At 41.4% G+C, this 14539-nt stretch overlaps 1 protein-coding gene and 1 long non-coding RNA gene across 3 annotated transcripts in view; one reads left to right on the top strand and one right to left on the bottom strand.

The window, feature by feature from the left end:
* FRMPD4 (FERM and PDZ domain containing 4) overlaps positions 1 to 14539 on the top strand; it is a 590635-nt gene that overhangs the window by 429187 nt on the left and 146909 nt on the right. The gene's annotated exons all lie outside the window — the stretch shown is intronic.
* The window catches only part of LOC109303111, a 23349-nt gene continuing 19816 nt past the window's right edge, over positions 11007 to 14539 (bottom strand). The window contains exons 1-2 of one of the 2 annotated variants that reach the window (XR_002099014.1): positions 12352 to 12543; positions 11007 to 11224 (exon numbers count right to left, since the gene is read on the bottom strand). This is a non-coding gene — a long non-coding RNA (uncharacterized LOC109303111). Of the gene's footprint in view, positions 11225 to 12351; positions 12544 to 14539 lie in introns of those variants that run through there. The other variant, XR_002099013.1, reaches the window with a different exon arrangement.

A 14539-nucleotide genomic window follows, 5' to 3' on the forward strand; every position in this document is an offset into this window, starting at 1 on the left:
AGGAGGCACCAGTCACTGAGCTGGGGGTGTAGGGGGGGCCCACAGAGCACTCCTCAGCGGACCCGGAAGTGGACTTCTGGATCTGCTGCCGAGTGCACTGTCCCCCCACCAATGCTTCTGTGGGACACTACATGTGCCCCAGCATCACAGCATTCATGAGCTGCCTATTACCTAGAGATATGTAGCAAAAACATTTAAAGTTGTGTCTATGTCGGATTCGCCAAATCTTTCCAAATGTCTCTGAATTGATTCAGAGGGTTCTGATTCGATTTGGAGAGATTAAAGGGTCTTCTGATTCAATTCAGATTTGGAGATTCAGCCACCAAATCAGGCCAAATCTCCACCAAATTGAATCAGGGAATGAAGCTTCACACAGCCCTAATGTCTAGCTGAGACTCAACCAAGGAAAAACTGAGGCAGTATAGTGATGGCCGTACAGAGTTACCAGAAGAATTGGGAAGAACTACATACGTGTGTATATTTGAAGACGTGAAGGCCGTCACTTATGGAGCAGGTTGGCAAGTTAAGTGTTCAACTGTATTGCCAAATAGTAACTATAAAAAGCAACTTTTTATATCCCTTCTCAGTGTAGTGAGGCTGACCATTCAGATAGGGGCATTGTTAGCATTGTCTATTACTATTTACATCATAAGGCACTATATTTGGTGATACATTTTGAGATTAATCAAGGTATGGACACATGTATGTTTTCACTGCTTGACAGGGGAAGAGGAGCAGCTGCTCAGGAGTGGAGCTGTTAAAATCTCACTGTTATACCTGAATAAGTATACAAGTGAGCTAGATTGCCCAACTTTGAAGCTGGATGAAGGAGTGTTAAAGTTTGAGTGATTTTGCTACACTTGTCTCGCTGCAGAATCATGTGGCATCATTACAGCTTGAGTCTGTATTCTTCAATATCAGTACAACAGCTATGTCTATCTGTCCCCTCAAAACTGATACTAGTATTAGATATGACTACTTGATTATTTACAGCATTTAACACTGTGGGCATTATAAACAATAGTGTGATCTGTGATAGACTTTTAAGTGAAGTTGACTATGTTGGTTTTAATCTGTTATGCCAGGGCATCTGACATAAAAGATAACAGCATCTGGTTATCTTGGAGCCTGTCTATTTCTTTGTGCGATATGTTCAGAGCTGGGCTCGGCTGAGGTAATCAGGCTAGAGCCCCCAAGGCTGAAGTGAGAAGGGGCTGCTGGAATGGTATCTTGTTGCGTGTGTGAGAGTCCCCAGGTTTGGAACTTGTTTCCCAAATTCATCTTCTCTAAACAAGGTTGGTTAAGCTACTAGACCTAGTAGCTCACATTTTTTTCTAGGCATTTTACTACAGGGTGGGGGATAAAGGAGCCCACATTGTCTGGGAGGTCTTTTGAGCATATTATACACTTCCTAGGGAAGAGGTTGCCTTTTAACATTAATTTATACAGTGCATTGCATTAGGGAAATCCTAGGGCTCAAACTCCCAGCCTCAGAGGCCAGTGAGTGGCATGGGGTCATTCTGTGGGCCAGATCCAGCTTGGGGTCAGTGCACAGGGTCAATTTACAGGTACAATCTGGCACCCCAGCACAGTCCTATGTGCCGGATATGGCCCCGATATAGCCCCAATGCTGGATTTAGCTGCTGAGTAGCAGGCTATGTCATAAGACCAGGTCATATGGTCAGTAGGGCTCTGCATGGATCCATAAATATTGTGGCAGCATTAATTACCACAGCTCTGGGAGCAATTAATGCTACCACTGCTCTCCTGCTGCCAAATTTTTGATCCATTTTTGGGCCCATCTGACCATGTGCACCAGATTTAGCCTGTGGGCTGGAGGCTGAGCACCACTTCCCTAGGGAGGTCCTCATCTGGGCCTTGATTCTATAAGGAAGGGAGGCTTTCAAATACATGGTGCACACCCATTCTTACTTACAGGTGCTGAAAGCAGAAATGCAGCAGTGAAGCTACTGAAGCTGTTTTTGTTATTGTTCCATGCCATTTCTGAGTTTTCATGGGCAAGCACAAGTTGGCAGGGCATGCTCAAGTGGCATTTCCCAAGAGCAGTGGTTCCCAACCTCTTTTATACTGTGGACCGGCACAGGAACATGATGGGGTGCACGGAGCTGGCTGCTTCCCTCTCAGGGCTACCCTGCCACCCAGCTTTAACCCCACACGTGACTACTGGCAGCAGACGGACAGGGCTTCAAGCAGGGGGCTGGTGTCATGACCTTGTAGCCAACCCTTTGTGGCCTGGTACTGGGCCACGGTTCAATGATTAGGAACCTCTGCCCAAGAGCACTGAGGTCACTATGCACACATATCCCTAGACACTACTGCATTAACAATAAAAATAGGTAACATCATCTTGGGGAATTTTATATGTAGACATTGTAAAATTTCTTCTTTGCATTACTATTCCCTGTTGCCACTCTTGGTGTAACAAAACATTTTGGTTTGATTCAGCTCCTTATTTGCAGTCTTTGCATTTATTCTTTCTGGATTTCCAATTTTATTTACTATTTTACATGGACTTTCATTCCATTAGATGCTGCCATTGCTATCCATTTGCTTTTCTGTGCCTTCTACCCTATTTGCTGGCAATGCAACACCACCAGCAAAATGCAGATCACAGCTTCTGTTGTATACTTCTGTACTTCCATTGTTCAAACTATTCCTTATTAAGTGCACAACTATTGCAGAAACCAAACGTGGGAGTATACAGCCTTGTTCTATTCTGGTTGCAATACTGAGCCACTCTTAATATTTGTTAAGGCATGAGTCTATTTGTCTACAATAACTTGTGATGATGTCAGTATATCTTCTGGGGAAACCATAAATTTGAACTTTGCAAAAATTTCTAGACAGTGGTCTGTATGGTCAATCCCTTTTCAAAATTGGTGAAGCTGAATAGTTGTTGGCCTCTGGATTAACGGATGTTTTTATATAATTTGTCTTGGGGGCTAGAGACAGATATTACACATAAACTGGTTTAAGTGATCATAAACAGGTTCAAACCTGTAGCAGAACAGATATTTAGTGCACATAAACTGGTTTGAAAATGGCTGAAACCAGTTTGAGCTAAACCTGGTTGAATGTAGTATCAGACTTAACTGATTTGGGTCAAACTGGTTTATGCAATGTCTGTCCCAGACCCCTTCCTGGTTTAAGTTAAATAAGACACCCCCAGCATCTCAGCATGTGCTCTGGGCTGGGTGGAGCTCTCTGCTACACAACAGGACTGGCCCCTCCCCTCTGCTCCCTGGCTGGAGCTCAGTACAGACTGCAGGCATCCCTGCTCCCTCTCCTCCCCCCCCCCCCCCCCCCCCCCCCCCCCCCCCGCCACTCTGCCTTGCAGACACCTCTCAGCATTAGCTAATAGACCACTATGGTCAGTGCTGTGGCAGGCAGGACAAAGGCAGAATCAACAGATAGCTGGCAATGCCCCTCTGTTGTTTTCTTAATGGGGTGATAACCACTTAGGGGTGATAAACATAGTTATCAATTTCCTGCTGAGCTGGTCAGGAGTGGGGGGGAACCCCTCTTTGATCAAAGCATCCTGCTGGGGCCTGGTCACACCCCACTCAGCTCAGCACTGTAAGGGAAGGGAGGGTTGCTCTAGTGTCCCCCAGCTTCTAGCTTGAGCCACTGCAGGCATGTGCCTGCATTTCTGGGATGCCTGTACAGTTACAAAGTGATTTAGTCTAGCCAGGTTAGACTAATCTGCAAAGATTTAATCAATTCAGGCTCAGGCTTTTTAAATGTCTTTCCCTAGCCAAGGTGAATGCAAATCTGCCTGCCCCTAAAACCTCATTATTTCCAGTATAAGTATTCAGTTTCCTTAGGGTAGAGGATTACTCTAGTCACTAAGAGCAAAGTAGTGCCCCTGCAGTCCCTACATTTTTTCTACTCACCCTTCTTCAGCAATATTTCTGCTGTTCTCTTTCAACTTTCTTGAGAGACTTGCTTGCAGTCCCAGATTTTGCATACTAATTTATATAGGTGTGTATATATGTATACACACACACACACACACATGCACACATGCATGCACGCACACATACATTATCCATCTCTGTTACAATGAGACTGTCCAGGCTTGGGTGGTTGAGTAATTGCTGAATGTTCCTTCCTTCTTTTCCTCATCACTTGTCAAGACTTACCATCTTTACTTTTAATGTTGTTTCCACAATGTGTAAACTTACCAGCTATTTCTTTGTAGCTATACGCACTTTATTATACATCATTCCTCTTGTAAGCTTTCTCTGACTCTCATGTCCATTCTTAAACCCCTCTTTTAGTGTCATTTCTTATATTTACTATAATTTCTTTGGCTTTGATTTCTCATATATATATATATAGAGAGAGAGAGAGAGAGAGAGAGAGAGAGGGTATTCACTCCCATCTTCCTTATGTTTTATTCTGAGTCTTCTCTCTTCTACCAAGTGTGACTTCCTTTTCATAGCTTTCCTGTTTTCTGGTTATTTGGGAATCTTTCTGTCCAGACACTCATGATGATGCCTTTGAGCATTTTTCACAACTCTTCTACCATTTCCTCCAAGGCACAAGTTGCCTGAAAATCATTTGCCTCTGTAGAATCAGGCCACTTTTCTACATCATGACTTTGCTTTTTGTTCCTTATTCATGGTTTGCTTTCAGAAATCCTAAAACTAGTTGTCGGATGCTCTCTGTTAGAAGTGTTAACATCATGTATGGATTTTGTCCATAGACCATTCACCAGTACATAGTCAATCCTATTTCCATACATCCTATCTGGGAATTTCCATGTGTCTTTGTGAATATCTTTAGATGGGTATGTCATTCCTTATGCTGCCAAATCATTAGCCAGTGTGAATTCCATGGATCTTGATCCATAGTGCTGGTGTCTCCAATATTAAAGACTTACTTTTATTCACTTTTTAACTATTTACTTCCCACTTTTGAATTGAAGTTTCCCATAACAGTAGTCAAATAATGCTTTGAGATAGCATCTATCAAGACATACTCTTTAAAGGTGTTTGTAGAAGATTATTTTTCCATTGTCACTTGCTTCATTGATTGATACATAAACTTGCACAATCTTTGCCTTAGCATGCTGTTCTTATAGCTAAACCTTCATTATTCTCTTGTTGACAGGTATCTGCTCAGTTGCTTTTTGGGTTTTTATTTTAGTATTTTGGGGGAGTTCCTATCCTTGAGATCACTAAAGACATTACACACCCTTTTTGGTGTGTAATGTTTTTCTACCTGAGTGCAGCAGTTCAACATCTTTCATTCCTTTACCAGCCTCTCTCTCACTTTTTTACTTTGTGTGAAGGCTTTGTCCACCCCATGTCATTCTTCCTTTACAGGACATTATTCATTAATTTGTATTTGGTACTCCTACACTAGAACACAGAAGTGATTGCAGTGTAGTGTTTACACTGTGGAACAGTTTAGGAGAACTCTAGTTGCAGCAACATGGAACATAGTGTGGGGTTCAAAGGAGTTGAGTAAATTATCTCATAATGATCTTTGTGCTGCTGTGTATAGACTACTGCTAGCTCCTGAGTTGATTGATTTAAAATACGTTGTCTTTAGAGGACTGTTGTGAAATTTAATGTATTGTAAATAGTTCTAGGTCAGTAGCTAGTGATATTAAATACTGCTTTGATCATACAGGGAGTACCATGTGGGAACAGGATTGGAATATGATTGCCAACATACCAAATGTGAAGTCGTATAAAGCATCCTGAGGTGAATGAAAATTCTGTCATCTTCAAAGGAGTTTGCTGACCCTCGTACTGAGGAAGTTGACTCAGAGGAATCATTCACCCATGTTGCACTAAAGGACAGACAGTGATCTATCAGAAAAAAAATAATTATCCAAGCATCTACATTTTTTCCATTCTATTTCCCAAGTTTAATTTTCACATGACAGCTCTATCAGACAAGTTTAGCTCCCTTTAGTGTAATCTGTCATTCTAGATTATTGAAATTCTGTTCTCTATCATTATTTGCATTTCCAAGTTAGCAGTCAATAAGACTAATCCTGTATGTTTGTACACAATTAATGAGCAAGTAGCTAATCCTTTTAAATTCACGCCCTTCCTCCATCCTTCTCCAAAACAGGGAGTTAAAAGAATAACAAGAATGTTGAGACTCTCTCTTCTCATTTTAATGGTTACTATAAATTCATATTCATTTCTTTAGCAGGCAAACATGTCCCATATCCTATTCTCTTACCTCCAGCTCCCGTGTGTTTTACATGAAGATGCTCCTGTAGAGGGGCAAATTATAAAGAGCTCTTTGTCTTTTTCTTTGCTTGCTTTATTTCAGTGAATTAGCAATTTTTTTTTTAATGAGAGCATGGTAGCTTTATAAAATTCACTGCACTGGAGTCTCCAGAGAAAAGAATATGTCCAGTATTTGTGGAATGAGAGACGGTCTATTTCAATGAACTAGACTTTTCCCTATATGCATATGAGCGCTATGCATAATTGAATGCTACCTAACGTTTCCATTCTATTCTTATGCCTTGGTGAAGTTAAAGCTGCAATAAAGATGTTGAGTGCAGGGGTATCCAGTAAATTACCAGAGTACTTCCTATTCCCCACCCCCACCTTTTTAAACCCATGAGTTATAGATAATGATAGCAGTTCTAATATAGCTGACTGGTTTTCAGTGCTAGATGAGATTAAATAGAAACATTTTTATTGTTATGTCATCTCACTAAAGCAGAGAAATAGAACAGATTTGTAAGACCATAATGTATGAAAAGAGTCTTTGTGTATGTGTGTTTTCTAGTAAATTTTGGCTTGTGGTTTTTAGATTGTATACCCCATCAATATAAACCATAAAAAAGAACAAAATAAGTTAAATCTAGGACCACCCTTCTAACCACTGCACAGCAGTTGCATTTTGCAATATGGAGACTAAATAATTTCATTAATTAATTGGGGGTGAGAAAATGGGTTTTGTTGCCTCTGTAAGTGTTAATTTTCATGCAAACCTAATCTATAGCATTACCAGTGCCTCTATTCTAGACATGCCTTCCTCCCGGTGTGATGCTCTTGCCAGTGGCATTCAGCAGGAAACTGAGAGAGAGAAAGAGAGAACCAGAGTTTGGGGGCAGGGAGGGGAGGAGAGGGAATGCCAGGAGAGCATTTTCCATTGAGTCATTTGGCTCTGAAATTTGGTTATTCCTTTGGTCTGATACAATCTTAATCTGTTAATATTCAGGGTGTGTTGCAAAGACAATTCAATGGGTTTTCTGGAGGCAATTGTGGGTGGAATAACTTTAAAGCAGTATAGTGTCAAACTTGTTTTGTTTGTTTCAGTTATTGCTGGATACTTTACTTTTATTTTGTGGGGTCTTTCTGTGGGTTTATGTTTCTATATCTTTATTTTAAATCATTGTTTGGGGACCTACATTTCTTGAGTAAGTGTTTGCTTAAGCTCAAATCAAAATTAAAAAATGTAACATTATTAGTAAAATTTCAGTCATTGTGTGTGATTTTTCTTCTCTGAGCCCAGTCTACACTAATAAGAGTTATGCAGGTAAATGTCATAGTGAAATAACTTGTGTACTTCTGCCATGCTCTCAGGTCCCCTGGGCTCAAACGCAGGTCTTCTGAGCTGCAACACCACCTAAGAGTGACATGAATGCTTGACTCAGCTCAACCTGGGCCCTCCCTGATGGCAAGGCTGTAGAAGTCCTCCCATTTTCCCTGGGGCCTTGTCCCAGCAACAGTGATGGTTACCAGCTTATCTGGGCCACTCCAGCCTTGCCCTAGTCTTGTTCCAGACCACCTCTGCCTTGGATCCCAGCACATTACTCCTGCCTATCCTGTTGCGTGCTTTGGATTCTCCAGCTCCTGACCTGTGGCCTGGCTTGGTCCACAGACCCATCTCAACCCCCCATTGTGATACCTCAGAATCAGATTGATGCCCATTACTTTGCCCTTTGTCTTTGGCTCCTGGACTTTCAGTATCATAGATCCTCAGCTCCTGAATATTGACACCTCAATATCTGGGTTGTATCTGTGACATGCTTGCTTCAACTATACTAGCCAGGTGGTCTGATGGTTATAGCTAATATGGGTGATTCTTTCCATGTTTTATTACCATTATAAGCATGGTGCTACTGTACTGTTAGAAGACCCTCACTCAGTGTTTGTAGAGTTGGGACTTTGCCTCAGAAAAAAGAAGTCTACTTTCCCCAGCATTTTACCTGACCAGAATATCAAGTGAAAAGCTTGCCTATTCTAACACGCACATTGGAAGCTAGGACCTCATTTTAAGGTTTCACTCTGCTGGCTGGCTGAATTCTTCATGATGAATTGTACATATCATTTCCTTATTTGAGCAGAGGGAGAAATGCTCTAGCGCTTTGTAGAAGGCCGATTTCACTTGACTGGGGAGCTGGGCTAGGCAAAAGCAGATGGATTACTGTCATTCCACTTAGAATGCAACCTGTCAAAAGCAAGGCAAACAGGCATAGCTCATTCCATTTTGGTGTAGACTCTTTCAACACCAATTAATTTGCAATGTATTTTCTCTTCAATAAATCCTTCAGCTTTTTCCCCTTGAGTTGCAAAAGGCTTTACTGAGGCATGTAGAGAAAATAATGAGGATCTACATTTCATCTCAAGTTAAAAGGGTCCAGCATAGTTTGTTTTTTAAATAAACTTGATTGGCTTGTATAAGCAGAAACTACCCCATGTAGAAAAACTACAGCGTATTTTGAAACATAATCCAGTAAACATACAGGACTCTTGTCTATGGACATGCCAGTAACTTGTTTTAACAGTTTCTAACAAATTTTCATAAAATTGACTTATGCTACCTTGTGGGCCTAGACCAGAAGAATGGTTGTTGAGATCACCTCACCTGTGGGGCACTGCTCAAATCGAAAAAGAAAGTCTGTGATTCCACTTTCACTTACAACACAGCTTTGGCAGTCAAGAGTAACTTCTCAAGTCAGTGAAGTGACTCCCATGTTAAAGAAGAATTGAAGAACAGAGTTTTTTATATGCCATAACTCAACTCTTGAACAGTAGGGGCACCAGTACATATTATACTCCATTTGCTTTCAGGTCCAAATTGATGCAAACATCCTCCACTGGCCAGAGCACTCAAATGTACCAGAGATGAGAGATGGACACCCAACTCCGGTCACTCTTAAAATTATATATATGCATGGTATTTGGCTGCATGTCAGGTAGCCACTGAAGTTGTGTAAGAGAACAGGATATTAGGATGATTCTTTGTGAAAATCTGGGGTGCTGAAGAGAAGTGTCTTTCTTAAACAGGCTTTAACAGGGTCACTTCCTGTTTTATTACTTTATCTGCTATTAAACATAACTCCTGGCAACCCTGAAGAGTTTCTTCTTATCTTCCTGTCCTTGTTTGACTTCTCCTTGCCATTGAGAAGTATTATATGACTTCTGCCATGTGACCTGTATCTCACATAGCTTAAGCCAATGAGACAGGCTAGCATTCAAAATGCTTCATGAGCAGAGATCCAAAAATATATATTGGAAGCCTGAGAGTGGAAGAAGCAAGAAATAAGGAAATAAAGACAGGCATTCTTTGACAGTTTGTGAACACAAGCAAAATTGTAGGCAGGTATTCAAAAGGAAGATAAAATACATTTAATATCCCATTACCAACTTCAATTTTAATTCTCATTCTAAAAAAGGTTTTCAGTAGAAAACTCTCTTTCCAAATGTCCACCTGAATTTGAGGGTAAAACATTTTATCTCTTTTGTGTTTGTATTTATGCTGGCTCTATTACTTAAGAAATTGCTTCACTTTGTGTTGCTTTGGCATACAACTCACATGGGGTATGGAAGAGGAGGAGTTTGTGAACGTTTATTCACTTCAGATTTCCCTGTTCCAGTTTTATGAAAAAGTTGTTAATGAAACGTATTCTGAAACTAGTAAAACCTTCTTTCTAATTACATTTTCACCATATGCTCATCCAGATGGGGCATACTGACATCTTCTTGGGTACTGTTAAATGACCTTACTTTACTTTATAACCACTGAAGAAGCTTATAAAAATAGAATTCACACTTTGGCAGAAAAATGATCAGATTAGTTTCTCTTTCTAGGATAATTCCTCCAATTAACCTTTGTGTCTGTGGTAATAGCCTCTGAACAAATACAAACACACAAAAATAAGTCATCTCTTGTCAGATATCACCATTCACTGTGGCAGTAGAAATGCAGGGATTGGGTTTTTATTGAAATCTAGAAAAGAAATTAAGCCCTTCAAGAACCAATGAAAACATAATCTGTTAAATATCTCTAAAAGAGTTCATTCCAACTATGAATTATTGCTTTATGTACTGTTTTGCAACACAATGGACAAAGGAAAGGTCTATTAAAAAACTTTTGGTAGTAGCTTCTATATGTAATGGACTACTTAAATATTTGAATATCTTCTTTCCCAATATCTTAGTTGTAAACCAAGCAAAATTTTCTCTCATATGTATGTTCTGTAATTCTAAGCAATTTGTATGGGATTTCTGGAAGAATATAAATTAACTCAAAGGTGTTTGAAGGTGCTAAAAGATGGGGAAAAAAGGTGAAGTGAAATATTTCTCCTTTGGTTCAAAAATAGGTCAGGCTGACCCAGTGACCACAAAGTGTTACCATCTTATGGTTTTAAGTTTTATTATTTCCACTTCTCCTACATCATAATAGCTTTAATTATCATCCTTGATGTGCTGGTCTCATAAGAGAAGCTAAGGAATAAATAGGCATATAAACTACCTTATCAATTATGCCTATTCTCACAATTTTATCACAAGTCTTAGCTTATTTGATGTTTTATTTAAAGCCTCTGTTTGTGAAGACTGGTGACTAAGTAAGAATCGCACCTTGTGTTTAAAGAAAAATAAGTTCCTAGCACTTACGGAAAGGAAAGCTTAAAAATGTGACCTGAGTGCATTATGACAGCTCAAAATGCAAAACGCAAATAAAATAAGCTCCAAAATTTATTCTGGAGGAAAAAAATCTTTTTTTTTAAGTCAACCACACCATTTTGAAAGCCTTACACATGATTATTTAATGTTTGGCATTAGCCATCTTGCTTTTCCCCTTAGAGACATTTATTCCCTAATTCTGTTGACAATGTATTATGGGGCTTCTTGCAGTGTTAAAACCTGTGCTTTATTTCTGAATAAGCCTTTGAAACTTGCTCCCTCTTGTCTCAATCTAGCAGCTTCCATACCTGCTGAAAAATTAGAGAACATATACTGCTATGAAACAAAATACAATAATGTTGAACCATACTAAACTAAATGATTTAATTGTATTTGAAAATGTAGGATGGCACAAGCAAACCATCTCTTTTTCTTTCACATTACTCCATTTATATTTTTGTTGCTCAGAGTGCCCAGTAATACTCATTTTCTGCCAACCTTTTATTTCTGTATGGTTCATGCAGGCTAAGATTTTTCAAAGGATCTGTGGGATTAAGATACTAAACTTCAATCGAATATCAGTGAGAGACTTGTGTCTTAACTTCCTTAGGATGCTTTATAAAAACACAATAACAGTAATAATTTTCCTGCCCTTTGGGCAGGGGGCTGGACTCGATGATCTTCCGAGGTGCCTTCCAGCCCTAATGTCTATGAATAAAATAAGGTTTCTATAGTCAGTTTCCATCCATCTAGAGAAAGATTTTCTTTGTCATTAAAAGTTCTACCTCCCATTCCAGCCAGTTGCCAGTTACCTATTAATCCAATAGATCTGACATTTCTGTAGATTCTGCCTCCTCTAAATTACTGAGAAGAACTGCATCTACCATATTTCCAGATAACACCTAAGTTAATATTAAGTTGAAAATATACAACAATAAATTAGATTAAATGTCATGGTATACATATAACGATCCCCAAGAAGACTTTATAAAACTCTGAAATTTAGAGTTCATGTTAAAATTAGAAGAAATGTGAACAAATTAAAATATAGACTGTATGGTTAAAGCACCTAAATAAGTTGTAGCGTACCCCAAAGCCACATGGAACCAAAGGTGAATCCTATAATTTATATAAAAGGGATACTGAGCGATTAGGGTCACCAGCCAATGGGATTAGGAGATTAGAAACATAACTATATACATCAGAATACATACATGGAAGATAACATAAGAGGCAGATAGGTATTAAGGTTCATGCCCTGGGAATAAACATAACAGGGGAATAGCAGTCACCCAGTGGTAAAACACCTTCAGCAGTAAATAAACAAGTGACAAATAAGAAACAGTAACAATGGGACATTCACACCAAGTGATCCTGGATCTCTCTTCCACTCTGAGAGCTTTCAAACCAACCCCCGATTTCCTATATACCCAGTTACCATTCGTCTCAGACCCCATAACGGGGTCCCTTCCACTCTAACCCGACGGATTGGCTCCACTGCACACTCCAGCTCTCCCCATGTGTCTTGCTGGCTGCAGCCTGTCAGGATCAATCCTGCTGCAGCTCCTATGGGTCCACTGCTCACTCCATCACCTACAGCCTGCCAGCATCAGTCCTTTCATAGCCCCAGAGCCTCTGCTGCCCAGTTTACCAATCGCAGCCTCCCCAACATGCATGCTCTCTTTCCCTAACAGTTTGTTCACACACCAAACCCCAGCTTCCCCCAAGCTTTGTTCCCCTTTCCCAGGAGCCTGCCAAGAAATGGAGTCCAAGCTGACAATGCAGTCTGTTACAAACTATAATTGTGCACTGTATTGACACCATGCAATAATCAGAAGTTTGTGGTCTTAATATTTAAGACTTTTTAATTTTGTTTTCCTTTCTGGGTATCATTGAAGGATAAAAGTAAAGGTAAAAAGGGTATTCAAAGGGTGTGTCTACACGTGCAATTACTGTGCACAAATAAATCCTGGAGCTTCTTGCTTCAGAGTTTATTCATGTGTAGCATGTGGAGCCCAACAGGGGACCTGGGGCTGCTCTGCAGCAGTATCCAGAGCAGCATGCCAGACCAGGGTTGCTCTGACTCGGCTCAACGTGCTACAGAAGGGCTGGCTGGGGCATGAGATTGCTCCAGTGCAGGGTTAACCAGCAGGTAGCCCCTGCGCTAAAGCACCCTTGTGCCCTGGCCAGCCCTGTCACTATCTACATGTGCTCTGCAGTGCACAAAACAATGCTGCCACAGGGTACTACTTGACTTTAACTGGACTACCCTGTGGTGGCATGTATTAGTCTAATAGGATTGCATGTGTAGATGGTGATGTTTTACTGTGGAGCTAATTAGTCAGCTCTTATGTAGATGCACCCAAAGAATATTTTCCAATATGATATGCCTAATGATTTGAAAATAGATAATATTGACCTAAAAACATATCTTAAAATTTTCTGGGCAGACTCTCCAGTATTCTTTGGTTATAAAATCTCTATAGCATACTGGTGTCATGTTGGATCATGGATGACCAGGTCTGGAGCCACTAAGAAATTGAGGGGCCAACCAGGATCAGGAAGTGCAAGCATAATCCAGGAACAAGCGTGGTCAGAAAGCCAGGCGGTCAACCTAAGAATGGGATCTAGGAAGAAGACAAGTCAGGAGATCAGGCAGAGAGCAGAGACAGAGAGCAAGCTGGGCTGAAAAGCTTGGAGCTCAAGCAGGAGATCAAGCAGAAAGTGGAGTCAGTGAACACAAGTCAGAAGGAACAGCAAAATAGCCTGGGATCGAGCTAAGCCCTGTCGCCCAGACACTTTCTGTTTGTGTTCAGGATTTATACTGGGAATTAGGCCTGTATGGAGCAGCTAATATTTGCTTCAGATTTGGATTTGGCCGATTCGGGGGACAGTGATTCAATTTGGTGATTCAAATTACTGTCCCAATTCAATTGGCCGAATCGGATTCAGAGACTCGGCTGCTGCCAAATCTCCAAATCAGCCAGGCCAGGCCCATCCCCCAGCCCTCTCCCAGCCTGGCAATGGCTGCCCTGCGTGCCCCAGCTGCCAGCTCTTTGGAAAAAAAAAAGCCCCAACTCACTGGGTGCTGCCAGGTGGGGAGCAATCCCTGCTGCCCCCCCTGCTGCATGGGGGCTCTGCATGAGCCCTCCAAGTCCTCCCACTCCCCCAGCTCCCCCATGGGTGCCCCATCTGGGCCAGCTCTGGCCCTTTAAGAAAAAAAAAAAAACTGAACCCCCCCCAGACTTACTGCTCCTGCTGGTGGGGAGGCAATGCCTGCTGCCTCCCATTGCCCTGTGCCATATGGGGGGCTCTGCACAAGCCCCCGAAGCCCTGAGACCACTGCAGGAGTGGTGAGTGCAGGGCTTTTCTTGTTTTGTTTTTTTTCTTAAGGGGCCAGAGCTGGCCTGGGCATGGCATCTATGGGGGGTCAGGAGGCTCATGGCAGAGCCCCTCATGCAGTGTGGGACAGTGGGAGGCAGCAGGGATTGCCTCCCATACTCAGCAGCACCCAGTGAATACCAGGGCTTTTTTTTTAAAGTACCAGGAGCTGGGGCAGGAGAGCAGCCATGGGGATGGGGGCTAGGAGAGCGGGTGGGGGTTGGGGACTGCTGGGGGAGGGGGGG

This window comes from Gavialis gangeticus, unplaced genomic scaffold, assembly GCF_001723915.1.
Source record: "Gavialis gangeticus isolate Ggan-Ray unplaced genomic scaffold, GavGan_comp1, whole genome shotgun sequence".
Lineage (NCBI taxonomy): Eukaryota > Metazoa > Chordata > Crocodylia > Gavialidae > Gavialis > Gavialis gangeticus.